The following is an 18,945-nucleotide window of genomic DNA, read 5'->3' as shown; positions in this document are numbered from 1 at the left end:
GGTGTGGGGGGCATAGAGTGAGAAGGGAGGTGAACGGGTCTTTGTGTGTGTGTGCGTGTGTGTGTGTGCGTGTGCGTGTGTGCGTGTGTGTGCGTGCGTGCGTGTGTGTGTGTGTGTGTGTGTGTGTGTGTGTGTGTGTGTGTGTGTGTGTGAGTGTGTGTGTGTGTGTGTGTGTGTGTGTGTGTGTGTGTGTGTGCTGGGGTTCGAAAGGATGGGAAACTGTTAACCCAGAGATATGAGGGGGTGTGAGGGAGGTATTGGGGGATTATGAGTAGGCTATGTGCCCACTGCCCACGCCGCTTAGCTCCAGGAGAGGATGATGAATGGAGCCGCTGACCTGGGAGGTCTGACCAGACCTGCACTGGGCACTGGGCAGAGCAGCGGAGCTGCAGGGCAAGGTGTGTGTGTGTGTGTGTGTGTGTGTGTGTGTGTGTGTGTGTGTGTGTGTGTGTGTGTGTGTGTGTGTGTGTGTGTGTGTGTGTGTGTGTGTGTGTGTGTGTGTGTGTGTGTGTGTGTGTGTGTGTGTGTGTGTGTGTGTGTGTGTGTGTGTGTGTGTGTTTCTGAGTGGGTGTGTGTTTCTGAGTGTGTGTGTGTGTGTGCGGGTGTGTGTGTGTGTGCGGATGTGTGTGCGCGTGCGTTTGTGTGTTTTGCTTTGGGTACAGTTAAGCATCCTTAAGCTATTAGTTAATATGAATGTAAGTCAATGGGAGGGCCCCACAAAGATATTATGGTGGGGCTCTATGTCTGTGTGTGTGTGTGCACAAGCGCACGTGTGTGTGTATGTATGCGTGTGTGAGTGTGAGTGTGAGCGTGAGTGTGAGTGTTTGCATGTGTGCGTGCAAGTGTGTGTGTTTCCAGACCTCTCCAGCCACAGAAATACCTCCCACTGGCATACCACAAATTGGGTTTGGTGAAATGAGTTGACGCCAATGCTGCCTATTTTGAATTATGATTATTTTCAATTGTGATTTATTAAGGTTATTTTGTTATTCTGTATATATATATTCAGAATATCTGTCTTCTGTAAAGGGTGGGTGGTGAGTGGTGAGTGTCCTAAAGGGGGTAGGGGCGTCTCTGGTAAGATTTGTCTGATTCTCATTCTTGAATTCGGAAATGAACAACACTGAAATATTTTTTTGACTATCTCTATGTTCCTCTTGCAGTGTTAATACACTGTTTGTATTAGTATTACTACCCGTGTGCTGAATAAATCTGAGTTGTATTGTAATAGAAAATATTGAATTTACTCCAAGTTTAGTTCTCTAGCACCGGATGTGATGTCTGTGGCCTACAGCATTGGAGTCAGCCCTTATAATATGCATAAAATGTGTCCACACATTTATTGGACCAACAGTATAAGCAAATAATATTAAAGTCACACATTGGCTGAAAAAGGAACCATATGGCCCTACTGTAGCGCAAATGGTAGGGCACTCGTTTGCTATGCGGCCGACCCGGGTTTGACTCCTGGCCCGGGTCCTTTTACAACCCTTCCCCATCTCTCTCTGTCCACTCACTTCCTGTCACAACCTTCACTATCCTGTCAAATAAAGGCAATAAAAAGCCAAAAAAAATAATAATAATAATAAAAAAAAAAATATATATATATAAATAAAGGAACCGTAACAGTGTTGCCACTAATATATAATATGTATAAGTCATACTGAGTCTCTCTGAGGCCTACAGTGCGCACTATTCCTCCTGGTATTCCTCTCACATGCGAGGGTGTCAAGGTGTTAATGGTGTTATATGCTTTTAATGAAATTAGTTGATTCATTTTCTGCACTAACAGAACGGCGTTAGCCTGCTAACTGTGTCAGGCTGCGGCAGGCAGACCGCCTGTGTCGGTCGGGGAGGGGTGTCACTGCGTCCCTGATTTAAACAGCTGCTGGGTGCTCGGGCTTGTGGTGCAAGTGGCAGCCAAGTGGCAGCCAAGTCCCCTCTCCTGCTACAGTATTATTTAGCTGAAAAAGAGAGGGATGAGAGGGAGGTGGAGAAGGGGAGAAAGAGACAAAAAATGGGAAAGCGATGCAGAGGCTAATTCACTTACATACCGTATATACAGTACAATATGATAATATGGTTTGGGCAAAGGAAGAAAGCAAATTCAAAAGTAGGCCTAATTTAGTATGCAGGGATTTAGCAATATCTTAGAATTGGTAATGACGTTACAGATGTGCAAATGCACTGGAGGGACTGGATGAGAGTGGAGAGGAGAGGAGGTAATGTACTGTACTGTATTGTACTGTAGACCAGGGCCGGCACTAGGCATAGGCAGACAAGGCGGTCGCCTAGGGCACCAAATGTCTTTGGGGGCACCAAATGTCTTGGCGCCATAGTAACACCTTAAAATCCCACAGATTTAGAACGTAATGTTGGATTTTACATTGACACTGATCATTCATGGGCACTCAGTAGGTACTCAGCTGTGCTCAATCAGATGTATGACGCCTTACTGTACAGATGCCAATTTCTAAATGCACAAAAAGGAAAGGGGGTGCCATATTGACTAGAACCGGCCCTGCTGTAGACTATATTTTCCAGCGGAGGAAGGCCATGATTAAAGAGGAAGCCAGGGACTTTATTACCAGCCTTTGTCAGTCTGGCTATTAGAGAACAGTGGCTAGCATAATCAGTCTTAACAGCAGCAAATGGATTGCCATTATTTGTTTTGTTTTTTTATCCCTCTTATTATGTTTTTATGCACTGGGATAATTTGCCCCTTTTGACATGAGTCGTCCTTGTTATGCGCTTTTTCCCATTTCATGCCTGGTAAGGCAAAGCAAAAAAAAAGAAAAAAAAGAAAATGGGGGCAATGCCATTGGAGCTGCTTTACTCCATGCCAGTGCATTTTCCACATGGTAAAGTAATTGTGTCCACATTCACTGAGTTCAAAGTCACTCACAGGCCCATGTTGCGAAGCTGATTATTCCATACGCTTTATTTGTTTCAATCCAAATTAATATTTGTCGAGGCCGAGCGAGTAGAGTACATTCCTGAAGCCATGATGACTGACTGTGAGTTTGCATTTGCCCCACACCAAAGCCTATTAATCTGTACGTTAAACATTTGAACAGGGACAGGGCTGGACTGGGGGAGGAATAGGGCCCGGGCACCTTTGGCTTAAAGGGGCCCTACATAATTAGCGGCACAGAACTGACTCACCGATGGCCCGTACCCTCGTGGGCCCCTATTTTTAGAAATGTCAAAAAAAAGGTTTTGTTCTTTTCTGAAATTAGAGGCCCACGAGGGTGTGGGGCCCACCGGGAAATGCACGCTATGCCAGATGGCCAGTCCAGCCCTGGAGACAGGGAGAGGGATGGATGGGCATGTGGATGTGGATGGGAGCAGAAGCTGATCATGGGAAGTGCTGATAGGCATGACATTGGGACACATTCCTCCAGGTTTTCTGGAGTTTTCTACACCATTATTGCCCTTTAATTGACTGTTTAATTTAATTTCCTAAATGAAATATGTTGAAAAAAAATGTCGTGTGAAATTGCTTTGCATTACCTCAAATTACATTTCATTACCTTTTATTGCTATTATGTTATGTTTACCTAAGGGACGTTGCAGTTGATTTAGTCTTCAAACAATGTTCAAGAAATTCAAACATTACAGAAACAGCTGAGGGGGAAGATAGATGTGTGGAATACTAATAGAGACAACTGATTAACCCCTTATAGCGCAGAGCCTATGTTATAACCTTACTGTCACCAACATTTTAATGCCTATGTCTTAATCTGCTACTTAAGGCTTTCAGTAATGTCATTGAAATGTTGTTATGATGTAGTTGAGTATTTTCAGCAAATAGAGACTAGGCTTGCCGGTGACCTCATCTGCAGTAAGAGGCTATGAATACAGACATACAGGGCTGCAGTCAAGTCCAGCTTTGTAGAGTCCAAGATAAGTCCAACACCAGGACTAGTCAAGTCCGAGACAAGACTGGGTCCAAAGAGGTTCAAGTCCAAGACAACACAGTGTACAAAAGAGTCCAAGTCAAGTCAGAGTCACATGTCGGTCAGTGTAAAACAAGGGAAATAATGAATGACAATAATGTTAATGCTTGAAGCTACAGTACCATGCATGTGAAGATAAGTGTCACAGGTCCAATTTGGAATGTATGATGGCCAGTGGTCTAAACAAAACGAAGACAAGATTTGTCAAGACGGTAATTAGCAAGACCATTGTACATGTGTCAAAGAAAGTCAGAGTCCAACTACTAGTGAGTCCAAGTCAAGGTCAAGTCCGTACAAAAAAGTCCAAGTCCAATTCCGAGCCTGGACTCGAGTGCTACAGCCCTGCAGATTTGAAAGTGTTTTTTTGTCACAGAGCACTAAGGGTGTAAATCACAGCCTTCATGACGATACGATACAGTATCGATTTCTTAAATCAGGGATTCGATTTTTTTTCGATACTTAAGAATTCCCCATGATACGATGCGATTCGGTTCGATTCGATTTTTTCCAATTACTTTTCCACTACTTTTGTGTTATGGAGCTAGGGCATTGCACAGGGGCCAGCGATTCGATTCTTTTCGATTCTTAAGAATGCCCCACAATATGATGCGATTCGAACAAATCGCCGGCCGATACTTCCGATACATTGAAACATTTCGATTTTATTTACATCCCTGCAGAGCACCAAACCCTAAAATACAGCTCACAGCGAATTTGTGTGTCTTTAACAGAGCACAGTAGGGCCATTTCATAATAAAAATGTGAAGAGTTGAGTGATTTACTGGTCATTAACTCAAGAAATACACAGACGTGGGAGCTGTAATCTTGAAATGAGTTTAACCATGTTCTTGTCCAAGTGCAAATTCAAGCCTTGAGTTTCCTTATCAGTTTGGAGTAGGAGTCTGTGAGCTACCTGGCTCTCTTAATAGTGACAATTTATTACAAATAGGTAGCTGGGACACTGCCCAAACTGCAGTGTGGAATAGTTAAAAAGCTCAGTATATGGCACACAGCCTGTACAATATATACATATAGTACTTCAATTCATTAAATTCAATGTTATTTTCATAGGAAGGATTATCAATGAATTATTTACCCACTGAGGCCCCCACTTTCATTGGTTAGTAATACATGTGTACGACATCATAACAAGTGCCTTGCAATTATTTATAGACCTACATACCTGGGGTTTGTAACATCATGGACAATTTGTCAATGCCCTGTAAATAATTTGTTAACATGTAGGATTTTCACTGCTGATTCTAAGACTGTTTTGAATTATGAAATAATTCCTTATCTTTTTCTACAGAACATATTCTTTAAAGTCCCTTTGCAGTAACATTTTGGGAGGCGACTGTCACATAACTTTGTATATTATTATGGATAAAGTTGTTTTGTTGTACCCAGAGCTACTTCAAAAAGAAGTGTGATGATGCGGAAATGAATGATTGTGGCGGAAAAGAGACAAAGTGCTTATCTGGAGAAGCTTGGGACACATTCCTCCAGGTTTTCTGGAGTTTTCTACACCATTGCTGCGCTTTAATTGGCTGTTTAATTTAATTTCCTAAATGAAATATGTTGAAAAATGAAAAACATTTGTTGTGTGGTATTGCTTTATATTACAGCACATTACATTTCATTACCTTTTGTTGCTATTATGTTACTGTGTTTACCTAAGGGACGTTGCAGTTGATTTAGTCTACTTCAAACAATGTTCAATACAAATATTACAGAAGCAGCTTAGGGGGGAGAAGGGCATAGATGTGTGGACTACTAATAGAGACAACTGATTAAGAATACAGACTTACAGGGCTACAGTCAAGATAAGTCCAATACCAGGACTAGTCCGAGACAAGTGCAAGTCCAAAAAGGTTTGAGACCAAGACAGTCCAAAAGGATCAAGTCAAGTCAGAGTCAAATGTCGGTCAGCGTAAAACAAGGAAAATAATGAATGACAATAATGTGAATGCTTGTAGCTAACCTATATACAGTACCATGCATGTGAAGATAAGTATGGTATTGGATTAAAGGTCCGATTTGGAATATATGACGGGCAGTGCTTTTCACAAAATGAAGACAAGATTTGTCAAGACAGTATTTAGCAAGACCATTGTAGGACTCAAAGAAAGTCTGAGTCCAAGTGAGTCCAAGGCTAAATCTCATTACTAATTTCTACCCCTACCCCTATGCCTTCCCCTTCCCCTTGCCCCTCGCACAAAGCAGTAAGGTGTAGGGCTGGAAACGCAACCCCTACGAATTGAGACACCTTCAACAATCACGGAATGACACTCACAGCTGTCACTATCCATGCATTAGGTTGATGTTAATAGCGAGACAATGACCATGACACATTGAGACAATGTTAAAATTAATACAATGGAATAATTATTACGACTTTAAAACTGTCAATTACGGCAAAAATATTTACATTTGTGCGCTTTTGTGCCGTCTGGAGTGTGGTGTTGGAAAATCTCCGTTTGGAGGGGTGGAAAGCCCTTCGCCGTACCCCTACCCCTTTGTCTTAACGTGAATTGAACCGCCACTACCCCTACACGTGGACGCGCAAAATGGAGGGAAAGGAGAAAGGCGCAGGGCTAAGGGGTGTAATGGGTTTCAGCCTAAGTCAAGGTCAAGTCCATAGAAAAACTTCCGAGTCCAAGTCTGAGTCTGGACTCGAGTGCTACAGCCCTGCAGATTTGAAAGTGTTTTTTGTCACAGAGCACCAAACCCTAAAATACAGCTCACAGCAAATGTGTGTGTCTTTAACAGAGCACAGAAGGCCCATTTCACAATAGAAATGTGAAGAGTTGAGTGACTTACTGGTCATTAGCTCAAGAAATACACAGACACGGGAGCTGTAATCTTGAACTCAGTTTAACCATGTTCTCGTCCAAGTGCAAATTCATGCCTTGAGTTTCCTTATCATAGGAGTCAGTGAGTATACCTGGCTCTCTTAATAGTGACAATTTATTACAAAAGGGTAGCTGCGAGCCTGTGGAATAGTTAAAAAGCTGAGTATATGGCACACTATATGTACAATAGATACATTACATTACATCACTTCAATTCATTCCATTCAATGTATTTTCATTGGAAGGATTATCAATGAATTATTTACCCATTGATGCCCCCACTTTCATTGGTGAGTAATCCATGTGTATAACATCATAACGTACATTACAAGTTATTCATACCTGGGGATTGTAACATCATGAACAATGTGTCAATACCCGGTCAATAATTTGTTGACATATAGGATTTTCACTGCTGATTCTTAGACTGTTTTGCATTATTAAATATTTCCTTATCTTCTTCTACAGTACATATTCTTTACCAAGTCCCTTTGCAATAACATTTTGGGAGGCGACTGTCACATAATTTTGTATATAATTATGGGTGAAGTTGTTTTGTTGTACCCAGAGTTACTTCAAAAAGAAGTGTGATGATGTGGAAATGAATGATCGTAGCGGAAAAGACACAAAGTGCTTACGTATCCGGAGAAGCTAGCCACATTCTTACTCTTTCCTTTCTCTCCATCAGTTGCGGAATTATTGAAGAAATCCGTCAGAAGAATAAAATGACAAAAGCCGACAGTCAATACATCCTTCTGAATAAAAAAGAAAAACCCTGAATTATTGCCAAAGTCAGACTGTGGAAGGCATTTCGTGGAAGAAGAAAAATATATATATTGATGCCCCAAAGGCACAGAGCAATGGCTCGTGTTCAGGCAGGTCTTTTCTGCCCTCTTAGGTACAGAGTGTCGACAGGGCTGGACTGGGACAAAACATCAGGCAGGGCATTTTCAGCCAAGACCACTCCGCCAGATATCAAGAGAGACAATGAAGCCAGTGACAACATTTTTAGTCAGCTATTACGAGCTATTTTGACCAAAACACGCAAAATGAATAATTAAATCTCACTCAGACAGGTCAGCTGTAGCGGCATGAGAACTGATGCCGCTACCCTGAGGGGAGGACCAGGCCAACATTAACAACAGTCCACCGGGCAAATGCCCTGTATGCCTAATGGCCAATCCAGCCATGAGTGTCGACATGCACAATGTGCTGCAAAGAAATGAGAAGCGTGGCCTGAGGATTGAAAACCAAAGCTCGAAGCTAAAATACATAAAAGCCACAGAAGGTTTTTCTCTTGTGCTGCCGCTAGACTACCACCGCTTGTTGACTGTGTGATTTGAGTTTTGTCACATTGTATAATGCACTGTTGACTCCTCCTGACTCCTTTGTGCTGTTTCTTTTTTCATGTCTGCAGCAAAACATCCTCAGACTTTATTTCTGCTGTATGTTAGCTTATTCCAGGGATGGACTGGCCATCTGGCATAGTGGGTATTTTCCAGTGGGCCCTGCACCCTCTGAAAAACATTTCTGAAAATAGGGGCTCACGAGGGTGCGGGGCCCACCGGTGAGTCAGTTCTGCGCCTCTAATTATATTATGAGAGGGTTCCTTTAATCCAAAAGTGCCCAGGCCCTATATCTCCCTCAGTCCAGCCCTGGCTTCTTCCTAAAGTTACTAAGTGCCATTAATGCACCTGACCACAGAATCTTCCACTGTGAATCATTTTGCCATGCACCTGTTTCTGCTAATGGTGCCTGATAATAACAACAAATTAAGGAAACATTCCCTACAACACCCACTCAAAAATCTTACATCGACATTTCCGAAGCCCCATTGGCACAGCGCTGGCCTGCCATTTTCCCTTATGATGAGAACATGCAGCACAAACTCTCCTGGGTTTTTTTTTCCGCAACAACTTGCCTGTGCTGTGCTGTGTGCTCCAACTCAAACAGCAGATATCAGATGAGGCAGAGGCAAGCGAGCGAGGAAGTGCGCAGTAGTGGGCAGATAATACATGGCCCTTATCTGCTGACAGCAGACAAACAGCCACCAAGAGCATTGAACAAACACGACAAGAGGCACGCACTCGCACTCCCCCTGGGTCAGGACTGCTGGCCATCTGAACAGTGCCAGAGAGAGAGAGAGAGAGAGAGAGAGAGAGAGAGAGAGAGAGAGAGAGAGAGAAAGAGAGAGAGAGAGAGAGAGAGAGAGAGAGAGAGAGAGAGAGAGAGAGAGAGAGAGAGAGAGAGAGAGAGAGAGGCCAAAGCTGAGCGAGGATGCAGGACTGCTGACCATCTTAACAGCGCCAGAGAGAGAGAGAGAGAGAGAGAGAGAGAGAGAGAGAGAGAGAGAGAGAGAGAGAGAGAGAGAGAGCGACCAACGCTGAGCGAGGATGGATGCAGGCTCCATACAAGCATGTAATCGGCAACCTAACACAGACAGCAGGGAATGCCCCCAGGGGTAAGGGCTCCGAGATCAGATCCAATCTGCATGCGTCTCTGTGCATGCTGCTGTAAAATGAGGAGTGGTGGTGTGGTGGTGGTGTGCACTTTGCTGACAAACTCACAGCCGAGCCGAGGCAGCCAGCCTCCAGAGGCTCCTCTGAGGCCTTGGACAAATTCTTGCTAACTCAGGCATCAAGTCCTTCCCCCTGGAGTAGAGCGATGACAAGTCTTGGGTGGGGTGGGGTGGGAGGAGGGGGTGGTGGTTGTGGTTAAGGGTCACAACATTGCTGTCGCTGGCCAGAAACTGCTGACAAACACTGTGTGTGTTATAGCCAAACAATTACATTGCATGTTGTAGTTATTGAAGCTGTAGCCGTCCAAGTATTACGTTGAGCAAGTTGTTCAAAATTTCATAAAGCATCATGGTTCTACTGGACGTACAGTATGATTGAACTGTCAAACTAGGTGTCCAGGTTCTTTTCTGGTATTATACATGTGGCCTATGTTCAATTATACATTCAACATACATGTATGTACAATTATTTATTATTCCCACTTCGTACATATCTTTTGATCAGTGTGAATAATACATCATTAGGCTGTGTTGTATGTTTCATTTCATTTCATTTATTGTTTATTTGACAGGGACAGTGCACAAAATACAATTGAGCCAGATTATAGCCACAAGGCTAATTTTCATCTGTAGTCCCTGGACAGGAATTGGTGTTAAGATAAAAAAAAGGATTAAATGTTGGTGAGAGGCTGCCATCCCTCGAATTGTAACAGAGGCAACATTTTGCGTTACCACTTCTATTCACATTAATGTGATGACACTCACTACGTTTACATTATGTTTTTAATTCCGAATTAATAATTCCGAATTAAATAGCCTAGATCCATCGAGTTTACTTTGATCTTTCCTTTAATTCCAAATTAAGAGGTGTTCACATGTTGTTTTCAAACAGGAATTGAGCTTCATTCAGAATTAAAGTGAATTAATTTGGAATTAAAATCGTCATGTAAACGTATCAAATAAAGCTGTAGCTTCAACACACTCACTGGCTGACTAACCCATGTATGTCCTTACACACATTTATTCTGTACCTGTCTCCCTTTTCCCTCCACATTTTCCTTTAATGTTTGCATCCTTGAATGAAGGCTTTACACATAATTTGATTAAATCGCCAATTAAACTGCATGCTTTTTAATCCTAACATAAGTGCTGTTCCTACATACATTAAACAGGTTACTCTTCCACCCAAGTGTCACACCTCTGGGGGGGAATAGGGGTCTGTTATCCCGGGCCCAGGAAGAGAGGGGCCCAGAATTGGGCTCTTATTACATTGTATGTATTGGAAGGGGGGTCCTTTCAGATGACTTTATCCTGGGCCTGTCAAACGCTGTCAGTGGCCCTGTGTGCAGTGGATTTAGCTGTGATGTGAGACCGATGCTTGCAATGCATGCTCACACAGCTGTGATTAGTCTAAAAAAATCAATGTTTTATCCCATGAATTACTTACTTATGCAGAAGTAAACGCAAAGCAATCCAGTCTGCATGTTGATGGGATTCTAATGATGTTATCAAGACGAGGAGCTGTGGAGCTGCTGTGGAGCTGCTCTTCCATGCAAGCCCCATTTGCTCTGCGTACATAAGCAAATAGGTCCTTGAATTAGCCCACGGCACGGCCCCTTGTAAACATGCATACATTCAGACATGCTCATGCTATACTTTTTATAAGGTCAAATAAAGTGAAAAGCTGACAGTAGTTTTAGTCTCACTGAGGCATAGCTGATGAGGGGCCAGGCCCCAGGTCACAAAGTAAAGTGTGAAGACAGGTGTCTATGGCTATATGGAACTTTCTCATCTTCTGTCAGGTTCAAGCCTGCAACGGAATAGCAACACTCTACAGATAGTTGAGTTCTCAATCAGTCAACTTAAAAGACAAGACGACAACACATTCTCAAGTCAAGTCAAGTCAAGTCAAGTCAAGTTTATTGTCAATTTCTTTACATGCACTGGTCATACAAAGAATTTGAAATTGCGTTTCTTGCTCTCCCATGCAGACATAGACTAATCTAGGTAAGGACATAGACAGTATAGACATAGACAGTACTCATACATGGACATAGACAGTATGGACGTAGACATTGCTCATACAGACATTTAAAGTGCAAGACTGGACAACAGAAGACTTGTAGAGAACATACATTAAGAGGAGGTATTTTGTTGTTCTTTTTCTAAAAGTCCTTTATAGCGTTCTGACATAGTAATAGTAGCATTTGAAGAAATAAATAATTAAAAAAGGTTTTTATTAAATACACCAGCAGCAGTATGTGTGTGTGTGTGTGTTTGTATGTGTTTTGTGTGCGTGTGTGTGTGTGTGTGTGTGTGTGTGTGTGTGTGTGTGTGTGTGTGTGTGTGTGTGTGTGTGTGTGTGTGTGTTTAGTGCAGGTAGAAAGTGCGGTGTGCGTCTGTGTGTGTGTACCTGTGTATGTGTGTGTGTGTGTATGTGTGTGAGTATGAGTTGTGTGTCAGTGTGTGTATGTTATTTGGGGTTTAGTTGCAGAAAGTGCAGTGTTGCTTGTGTGTGTGTGTGTGTGTGTGTGTGTGTGTTGTGGTGTGTGTGTGTGTGTGTGTGTGTGTGTGTGTGTGTGTGTGTGTGTGTGTGTGTGTGTGTGTGTGTGCGTGTGTATGTTTTGAGTTAGTGCAGGTTGAAAGTTCAGTCACAGATGTAGTAGTGCAGGTGGAATGTTCAGTCGCAGATATGGTGGTGGGGATGAGTGGGGGGAGCGTTGTCAGTGGCCTGGCTGGCTAGAGGCTGACAGTAAAGGGAGAGTGGGTTGAGTGTTCAGTATCTTGATTGCTTGATGCATCGTGCTGCTTGCAAGCCTGGTGGTACGGGAACGGAGGCGCCTGTACCTCTTTCCAGAGGGCAGGAGGCTGAACAGTTTGTGTGCAGGGTGGCTTGTGTCTTTGATGATCATCAGTGCTTTTCGGGTGAGGCGTGCGGTGTAAATGTCCTCCAGGGAGGGGAGTGGTACTCCAATGATCTTCTTCGCTGTGTTCACAACACGCTGGAGTGTCTTCCTGTTTTTCTCCGTGCAGCTTCCTCCCCACACTGTGATGCAGCTGGACACGACGCTCTCTATGGTTCCTCTGTAGAATGTTGTCATGATGGAGGGTGTAGCACTTGCCTTCTTTAGTTTGCGCAAGTAGTAGAGACGCTGATGGGCCTTCTTCGCCAGTGATGTAGTGTTGGTGGTCCAAGAGAGGTCGTCGCTGATGTGCACTCCAAGGAACTTGGTGCTGCTCACTCTCTCCACAGCATCACCGTCGATGGTCAGTGGTGGCAGTTGTTTTTGGCACATCTGAAAGTTGACAACATTCTCCTTGGTCTTGTTGACATTTCAGCAGGAGGTTGTTGTCTTTGCACCATCTGGCCAGCAGGTCTACTTCTTCTCTGTAGTGGGTCTCATCGCCCTTAGTGATGGAGGCCCACCAGTGTTGTATCATCCGCAAAACTTCACTAGATGGTTAGTGCTGTGGGTCGTTGTGCAGTCATGTGTCAGCAGCTCGTGAACAGCAGGGGGCTGAGAACACAACCTTGCGGGAGCCCCCGTGCTCAGGGTCAGGGTGCTTGAGGTGTTATTCCCTACCCGTACTGCTTGTGGTCTCTGCATCAGGAAGTCCAGCAGCCAGTTGCAGAGGGAGGTGCTGAAACCTAGTTTGTCCAGTTTTCTGATGAGTTGTTGTGGTATTATGGTATTAAATGCTGAAACTGAAGTCAATGAACAGCATTCTCACATATGAGTCTTTATTGTCCAAGTGGGTGAGGGCTGGATGGAGGGCAGAGCAGATTGCATCCTCCGTGGATCGCTTGGCTCGGTATGCGAACTGGTAGGGGTCCAGGGTGGGGGGTAGGGTGGCTTTGATGTGTGACAGGACTAGCCGTTCGAAGCACTTCATGATTATGGGGCAGTCAGTGCTACAGGACGGTAGTCATTGAAGCATGATGGTGATGATTTCTTCGGCACGGGTATGATGGTAGCAGCTTTGAAAAGTGATGGGATGACTGCTTGCTCCAGAGAGATGTTAAAGATGTCTGTGAAGACATCCTTCAGCTCTTCTGCACAATCCTTCAACACTCGGCCAGGTATGTTGTCTGGGCCAGCTGCTTTGCGTGGGTTGATGGTGGCCAGTGTCCTCTTCACACTGGCAGAGGACAGGTACAGGGGTTGATCATGGGGGGGAGGGGGAGTTTTCTGTGGATGAGTGTCATTTTGTGCTTCAAAACGGGCAAAGAAACTGTTCAGGTCGTTTAGCAGAGAGGTGTTGTTGTTGTCACAGCTTCGTGGTGCGGGCTTATAGTCCGTGATGGCCTGTATGCCCTGCCACAGGCTCTGTGCATCTCTGCTGTCTTTGAAGTGTGTTGTTATTTTACATTATAGAGTAATAGGAAAAATAATATTCATTTTGCATTTGTTTACTCTACTTAACACTTCCAGCATTTGGTTCATCTTTAAGAGTTGTTCATCGGTAATAATTGCATTCTCATGTTTCAAATTTACCCTACAAAAAGGGTCAAGGCACAAAAAGACCAAGCGTGACATGAGCGATTCCAGCAACGGAGGTAATTAACTTTGTATCTTTGTAACTTTGTCGTGCTACAAAAGTGATTTGGGCGAGTAGAGGCGATTTACGCGACTTGAGCAACAGTTTGTAGTTAGACTTGAGCGAATATAGCTATGATGCGGTTAGGCGACAGCCACCACAGCCAATGGGAATGTTGGAATGCTTGCATTCTGCTTTTAATGGGCATACTCTGTCACTTCTATAGCTTGCATAGCTGTTGCTGCACAGTCCAGCGATTCTCTGTTGCTTGATCTTGTCGCCGCTGTTGTGTTTGCCCTGTCATACAGAGGTCAGGGGTCACACCTGTTCTTTTGAGTAAGCTAACTCAAGCACAGGGCTTGTGGCTAGAGGGAAGCTATATAACTATACAGTGTAGCATAAGGCGAGTCGAGTAGCTGTAACCCTTTGTTTGGCCTTGTGGGATGTGGAATTTTTTTTGGCCTTGTGGAATTTTCTGTGGATGGATGTGTGTGTGGACGGTGGATGTATCTCAGGACTTAATAATATTGTTTTTTGTTTTAGGGTTTGCCACGTGGACGGAGGTAAGCGGTTGCTTAACACATACATCCAACATTAGCAGTCGGACACTCTGACTGACATGCTAATACACAAATTTAGTGTAAGGGGGTTAAATTCGACATACAGTATCTAACATCCTAATAAATGCATAAAGCAAATAAATGTGTAGGAAGTAGTTCACGAAAAGAACATACTGTAGTCTAGTGTGACAAAAAGTGCAGTTTTCAAGACCTGTCCTGGGCATCCGGGTGTATTTTCATGACATCATGGAAATGTCTGGGTTTTCATGTCATTGCAACATTAACACATGGCTTTACTGAATAAATTTGAATGTCATCAACATTGTTTAAAAGACCGGGGAACACATTGCTGTCCTAATTTTCACATGCCGAAATATGGTTACCCTAATATAGTCAAGTCGAATATAGTCAACTCAATAGCCAACTGACAGGCATGTCCATTCAGTATTCTTTCTATGTGAGCAGCCAGACAAGCTGTCATCTGTAGCGTGTACATTCATAACATACCAGTAGAAGCAAGAGTACATGATATTGACTCAACGTCAATCACTTCCTGTATGATCACATGTCCCGGGGAAGTGAGAGAGCAGCTTGGGGGGCGTTGTCTTGGACAGCCAAAGGAGATCAGAGGCCACGAAATGAGAGTTGAACTCTGCTCCACCATGGGTCAGCAGCAGCCAATCAGAATGAGGCATTTCCTTCTGCTGACATTTGTGAGAGCAAGCCAGCATCGAGTGGACCGACAAATTGAGTTACCTTTGTCAGAGCACCTGAAATTGCAGACAAATTGTTCCACAAAAAAAGACCCCAAAAAAACGTCAGAGTTGCTGCTGTGGTGAATGTGAATGCCCTGCCTGATGCGGATATGGTCTTTCAGTAAACAGTTTCGTCTTGTGTTTGTTGACAGTATTACAACAGGAAGGTTGACAGCGCACATGGTCATGCTGCTGCTTTGACATTTTCCGAACGTCCCCTCGTGACATTCTGCTTCGCACTCTCATTTGTGCCGTACCACCGACTGCGCAGCGTCACGCCACTCCAGTGCACATTTAACACACATAAAAACACAGACACAGACACACACAGACACACACACAGACACACACACACACAAACAGAAAACAAAAAACACCTCATGACATTGTGTTCACAGTGTTCATGTTCCGCCGAAAACCTAACACACACACCTCACACACACACACTCTCTCTCTCTCTCTCTCTCTCTCTCTCTCTCTCTCTCTCTCTCTCTCTCTCTCTCCCTTCCTTGCTTTCTTTTTCCGCCAGCAAGAAGTGATGAGCCGCTAATAAGCTAATTACTGTCATGGCTCATTGTTTCTGCGCTTGATCTATGGCACCCAGCATCAGAGGAAGCATTTATCACTGGTGGGTATTCTGAGCTGAGCGTGCACGTCTTGTCTGGGGTCCCAGGCAGACTCCACCACAGGCCACCATCACCGCCAGTGCTTTTTCAAGGTATTTGCCCCCCATATCCCCCCCACACAGAGGAATTTTGATAGCCGCAGGCCCGGATTAAAATGGCCTGGGGCCCGTAGGCTACAGGTTGCTATGCCCCCCCCTGAAGGCAAATTTCACAACAAATGTACAGACATTGTTTATCAACTGTCTACCAACAGTCTAACTGACTAACAAAAACAGATGATGATTTTTTTCACTACTGTATGTTGACAAAATTCAGTATTTTTTTAACATTTGGCCGATCGGGGGCCCCTTGGCAGGTGGGGGCCCCTAGGCTGCAGCCATATCTAGCATATGCGCTCTGGATAGCACTTTTCAGTCATAGAATTTAGGGTGGTTTTGCCTTACTCACAAAGATCTCATTGCGGTCATTTGAATACGAGTGCATTATCAGTCATTACCAGGGGCCCCCCTATCAGCTGGGGCCCTTGGCCATTGCCTAGTTTGCTTGCCTGGTTGTGACAAACCTGGTCATCGCCACAGCTACCGCAGCCAGCCAGCCAGCCAGCTCTGCAGTGCCCCAGTGGCTACACGAGGAGCTTGTCAGGTCAACTCAGCTGTCTCGTTGAGATGGCCCTGAGTCCCTCAGCAATGAATAATTGATCTCTCTTTAAATGTCTCATCCTCTATGGATTTCCACAAGTCTCTGTTGCCCTATGCTGATCGATAACATTTTTTTCTCCTGACAACTAAGTAGCTATTGATTTTTTTTTCAGGAGGTGGAGGTGAGGAATTGGGGTGTCGTAGTATCGAGGGATGGGGAGGGACTAGGTGTTCCATTATACCCCTGGAGGCTGAAGCTCTCACCCTTATGGCATGGAATTGAGTGTTGGTGCTCCCAAACTGCAGCCTCAAGCGTGTCCTCACCATGTTTTGTCTCTGTTCCAATGGAGTTGATTATATATTTTTCTGTTTTGTTTTAATGTATTATCTGAATGCTGCATTTCAAATGTTATCTCACCATCTGACTTCCAATGCAAATAACCTGTGAACACAATGGCAGATAGATGTGTTTGGGCTACAGCTTATACTGCAGTATTGACAGCATTGGAAAGCATTTTTATTCACTTCAAGATCCAAGGAAGAGATAAAAGAACAAACAAGACCCACGCACAGTACATTCCAGCGCACCTGCAATGTGTTGTAGAAACTAATACTGCCATGGTCAATTGTTATGCACAGACTAGCAGGCAGTGTCTACTGAGAATTCAGGTGAAGGATGTACTTCTCATTTTTACTTCCGTATGAAATAATCATTTCATCATCGCCCACCATACCAAGAGGAAGTCTTGTTCCACCTGCAGCACTGGATTCTTAAAATGTACAAAATTAGGTCATGCATGCTTATAAAAGAGGAGGCTCAGGTGCACAGTTGATTTGGCAGTGTTAGGTCAACAACTAGCAAAGTTAAATTCAACATTCTTGTAGTTGAAGCTACTTGCTATGAATGTTGAATTAACACTGCAAAATTTACAGTGCAGATCTGAATATCTCATCACATGTCAGTCTTTTGGGATGTGGCCCGGAGAAGAGTCATGTAAAAAATGAATTAGAATTGCCCAATGATCCAACCCTGAGGCACTCCACAGGTCACTCTGGCACTCCCTCAGAAATCTAATTAGCATTTCAACAAAGCGTTACCTCACCTGCCTGAAATAAGACATAACAAGGCAGTATTCCATGATGTTGATACTCAAGGCTACTAATTACCATTTCCATCTCTTCAAATAGAAATCCAGGGGTCAAATGAAGACCTTTTCGACAGCCATGTTAGAGAGAATTTATTTGTTATGGTTAAAATGACTGTGGATGATAATGGAGGGAAAGCATCTAATTCATGCAACATGTAGGACTGTATAACAGCTGATCTAGCTGCCAAACAATAGTTCCTTATGTGATGAAGAAGAAGGAGAAGAAGAAGAAGAAGAAGAAGAAAACTGCTTCTCTTCTTTTTATGTGTCTGTTTTCTGTCACACACACACACTCTCTCTCTCACACACACACACACACACACACACAGGGCCGGTTATAAGCATAGGCCGGCTATGCGGTCGCCTAGAGCGCCATGTGAAGAAGGAGCGCCGAAATAGCAGTGAAGCTGCTGCTGGGTGGAGAATTGTTATGTTCTCATTAAACCAGTCATTGCATGATGCAGGAGTTGCAGAGGGTGTTTTGGAACAATGTGATTTAATCAGCAACCGTTTGTGATTATGGAAAGCCTAATAGTTATGAGGCTACTGTTTGGAATTAGAGGGGGAAATAGCTTTGTTTTTGATCTGAGAAATCGCTAGTTAGCATGCTAACATTAGCCAAGTATGCCAAGCAATGAAATCCAGTAAAGTAGCTGTTAGTAGCCTACTCACTACTCACTAACACCCACCTGATATCATAATACTTGCTTAGGTTGACAAGCAATGTAAAGTAAGACTGGTGCAATGTTTAAAACAATTTTAGCTGCCATATCTCCTTCCATCCACTTTAATGAATTACCTGCTTGTTGTAAGCTTAAAAAAAAACATTGGTTCCAGACCAGAATGACATACATGAATCATGTAACAGAACCATGCACAGCATGTTTTCATGCTGAATGATGTAGTATTGCAGACAAGTGAGGCTATTTACTATATTTTGTATATTATGAAATTCAAAAGGGTGAAAGCTCTTCTCCCTTTCGCTCACCCAGTCCCTCCAGTTCAAACACATAGGCCTAGATAGCCCCCTTCTCATTCTCCTACTCACAAATGCACCACTATTTCCAGTCCAGAAATGAAATTGGTTTGGAATCATAGACAGCACAAATGTGTAGCTTATTAAAATTGTTATGCTGCCATGCTTTGTGATGAGGTAGTGTAGATAGGCTATGAATGCAGATCTCCTTGGTAGACCTATTGTCTACTGAAAAATGAAAAAAGGTCGCACCATGCATAGGTTTCTTTTTATTTACACAGACGCGTTTCGGCGCTCTGCCTTCCTCACTGAGGAAGGCAGAGCGCCGAAACGCGTCTGTGTAAATAAAAAGAAACCTATGCATGGTGCGACCT

This window comes from Engraulis encrasicolus, chromosome 4 (genome assembly GCF_034702125.1).
Source record: "Engraulis encrasicolus isolate BLACKSEA-1 chromosome 4, IST_EnEncr_1.0, whole genome shotgun sequence".
NCBI classification, from domain to species: domain Eukaryota; kingdom Metazoa; phylum Chordata; class Actinopteri; order Clupeiformes; family Engraulidae; genus Engraulis; species Engraulis encrasicolus.
Note: the sequence above shows the minus strand (reverse complement) of the source record.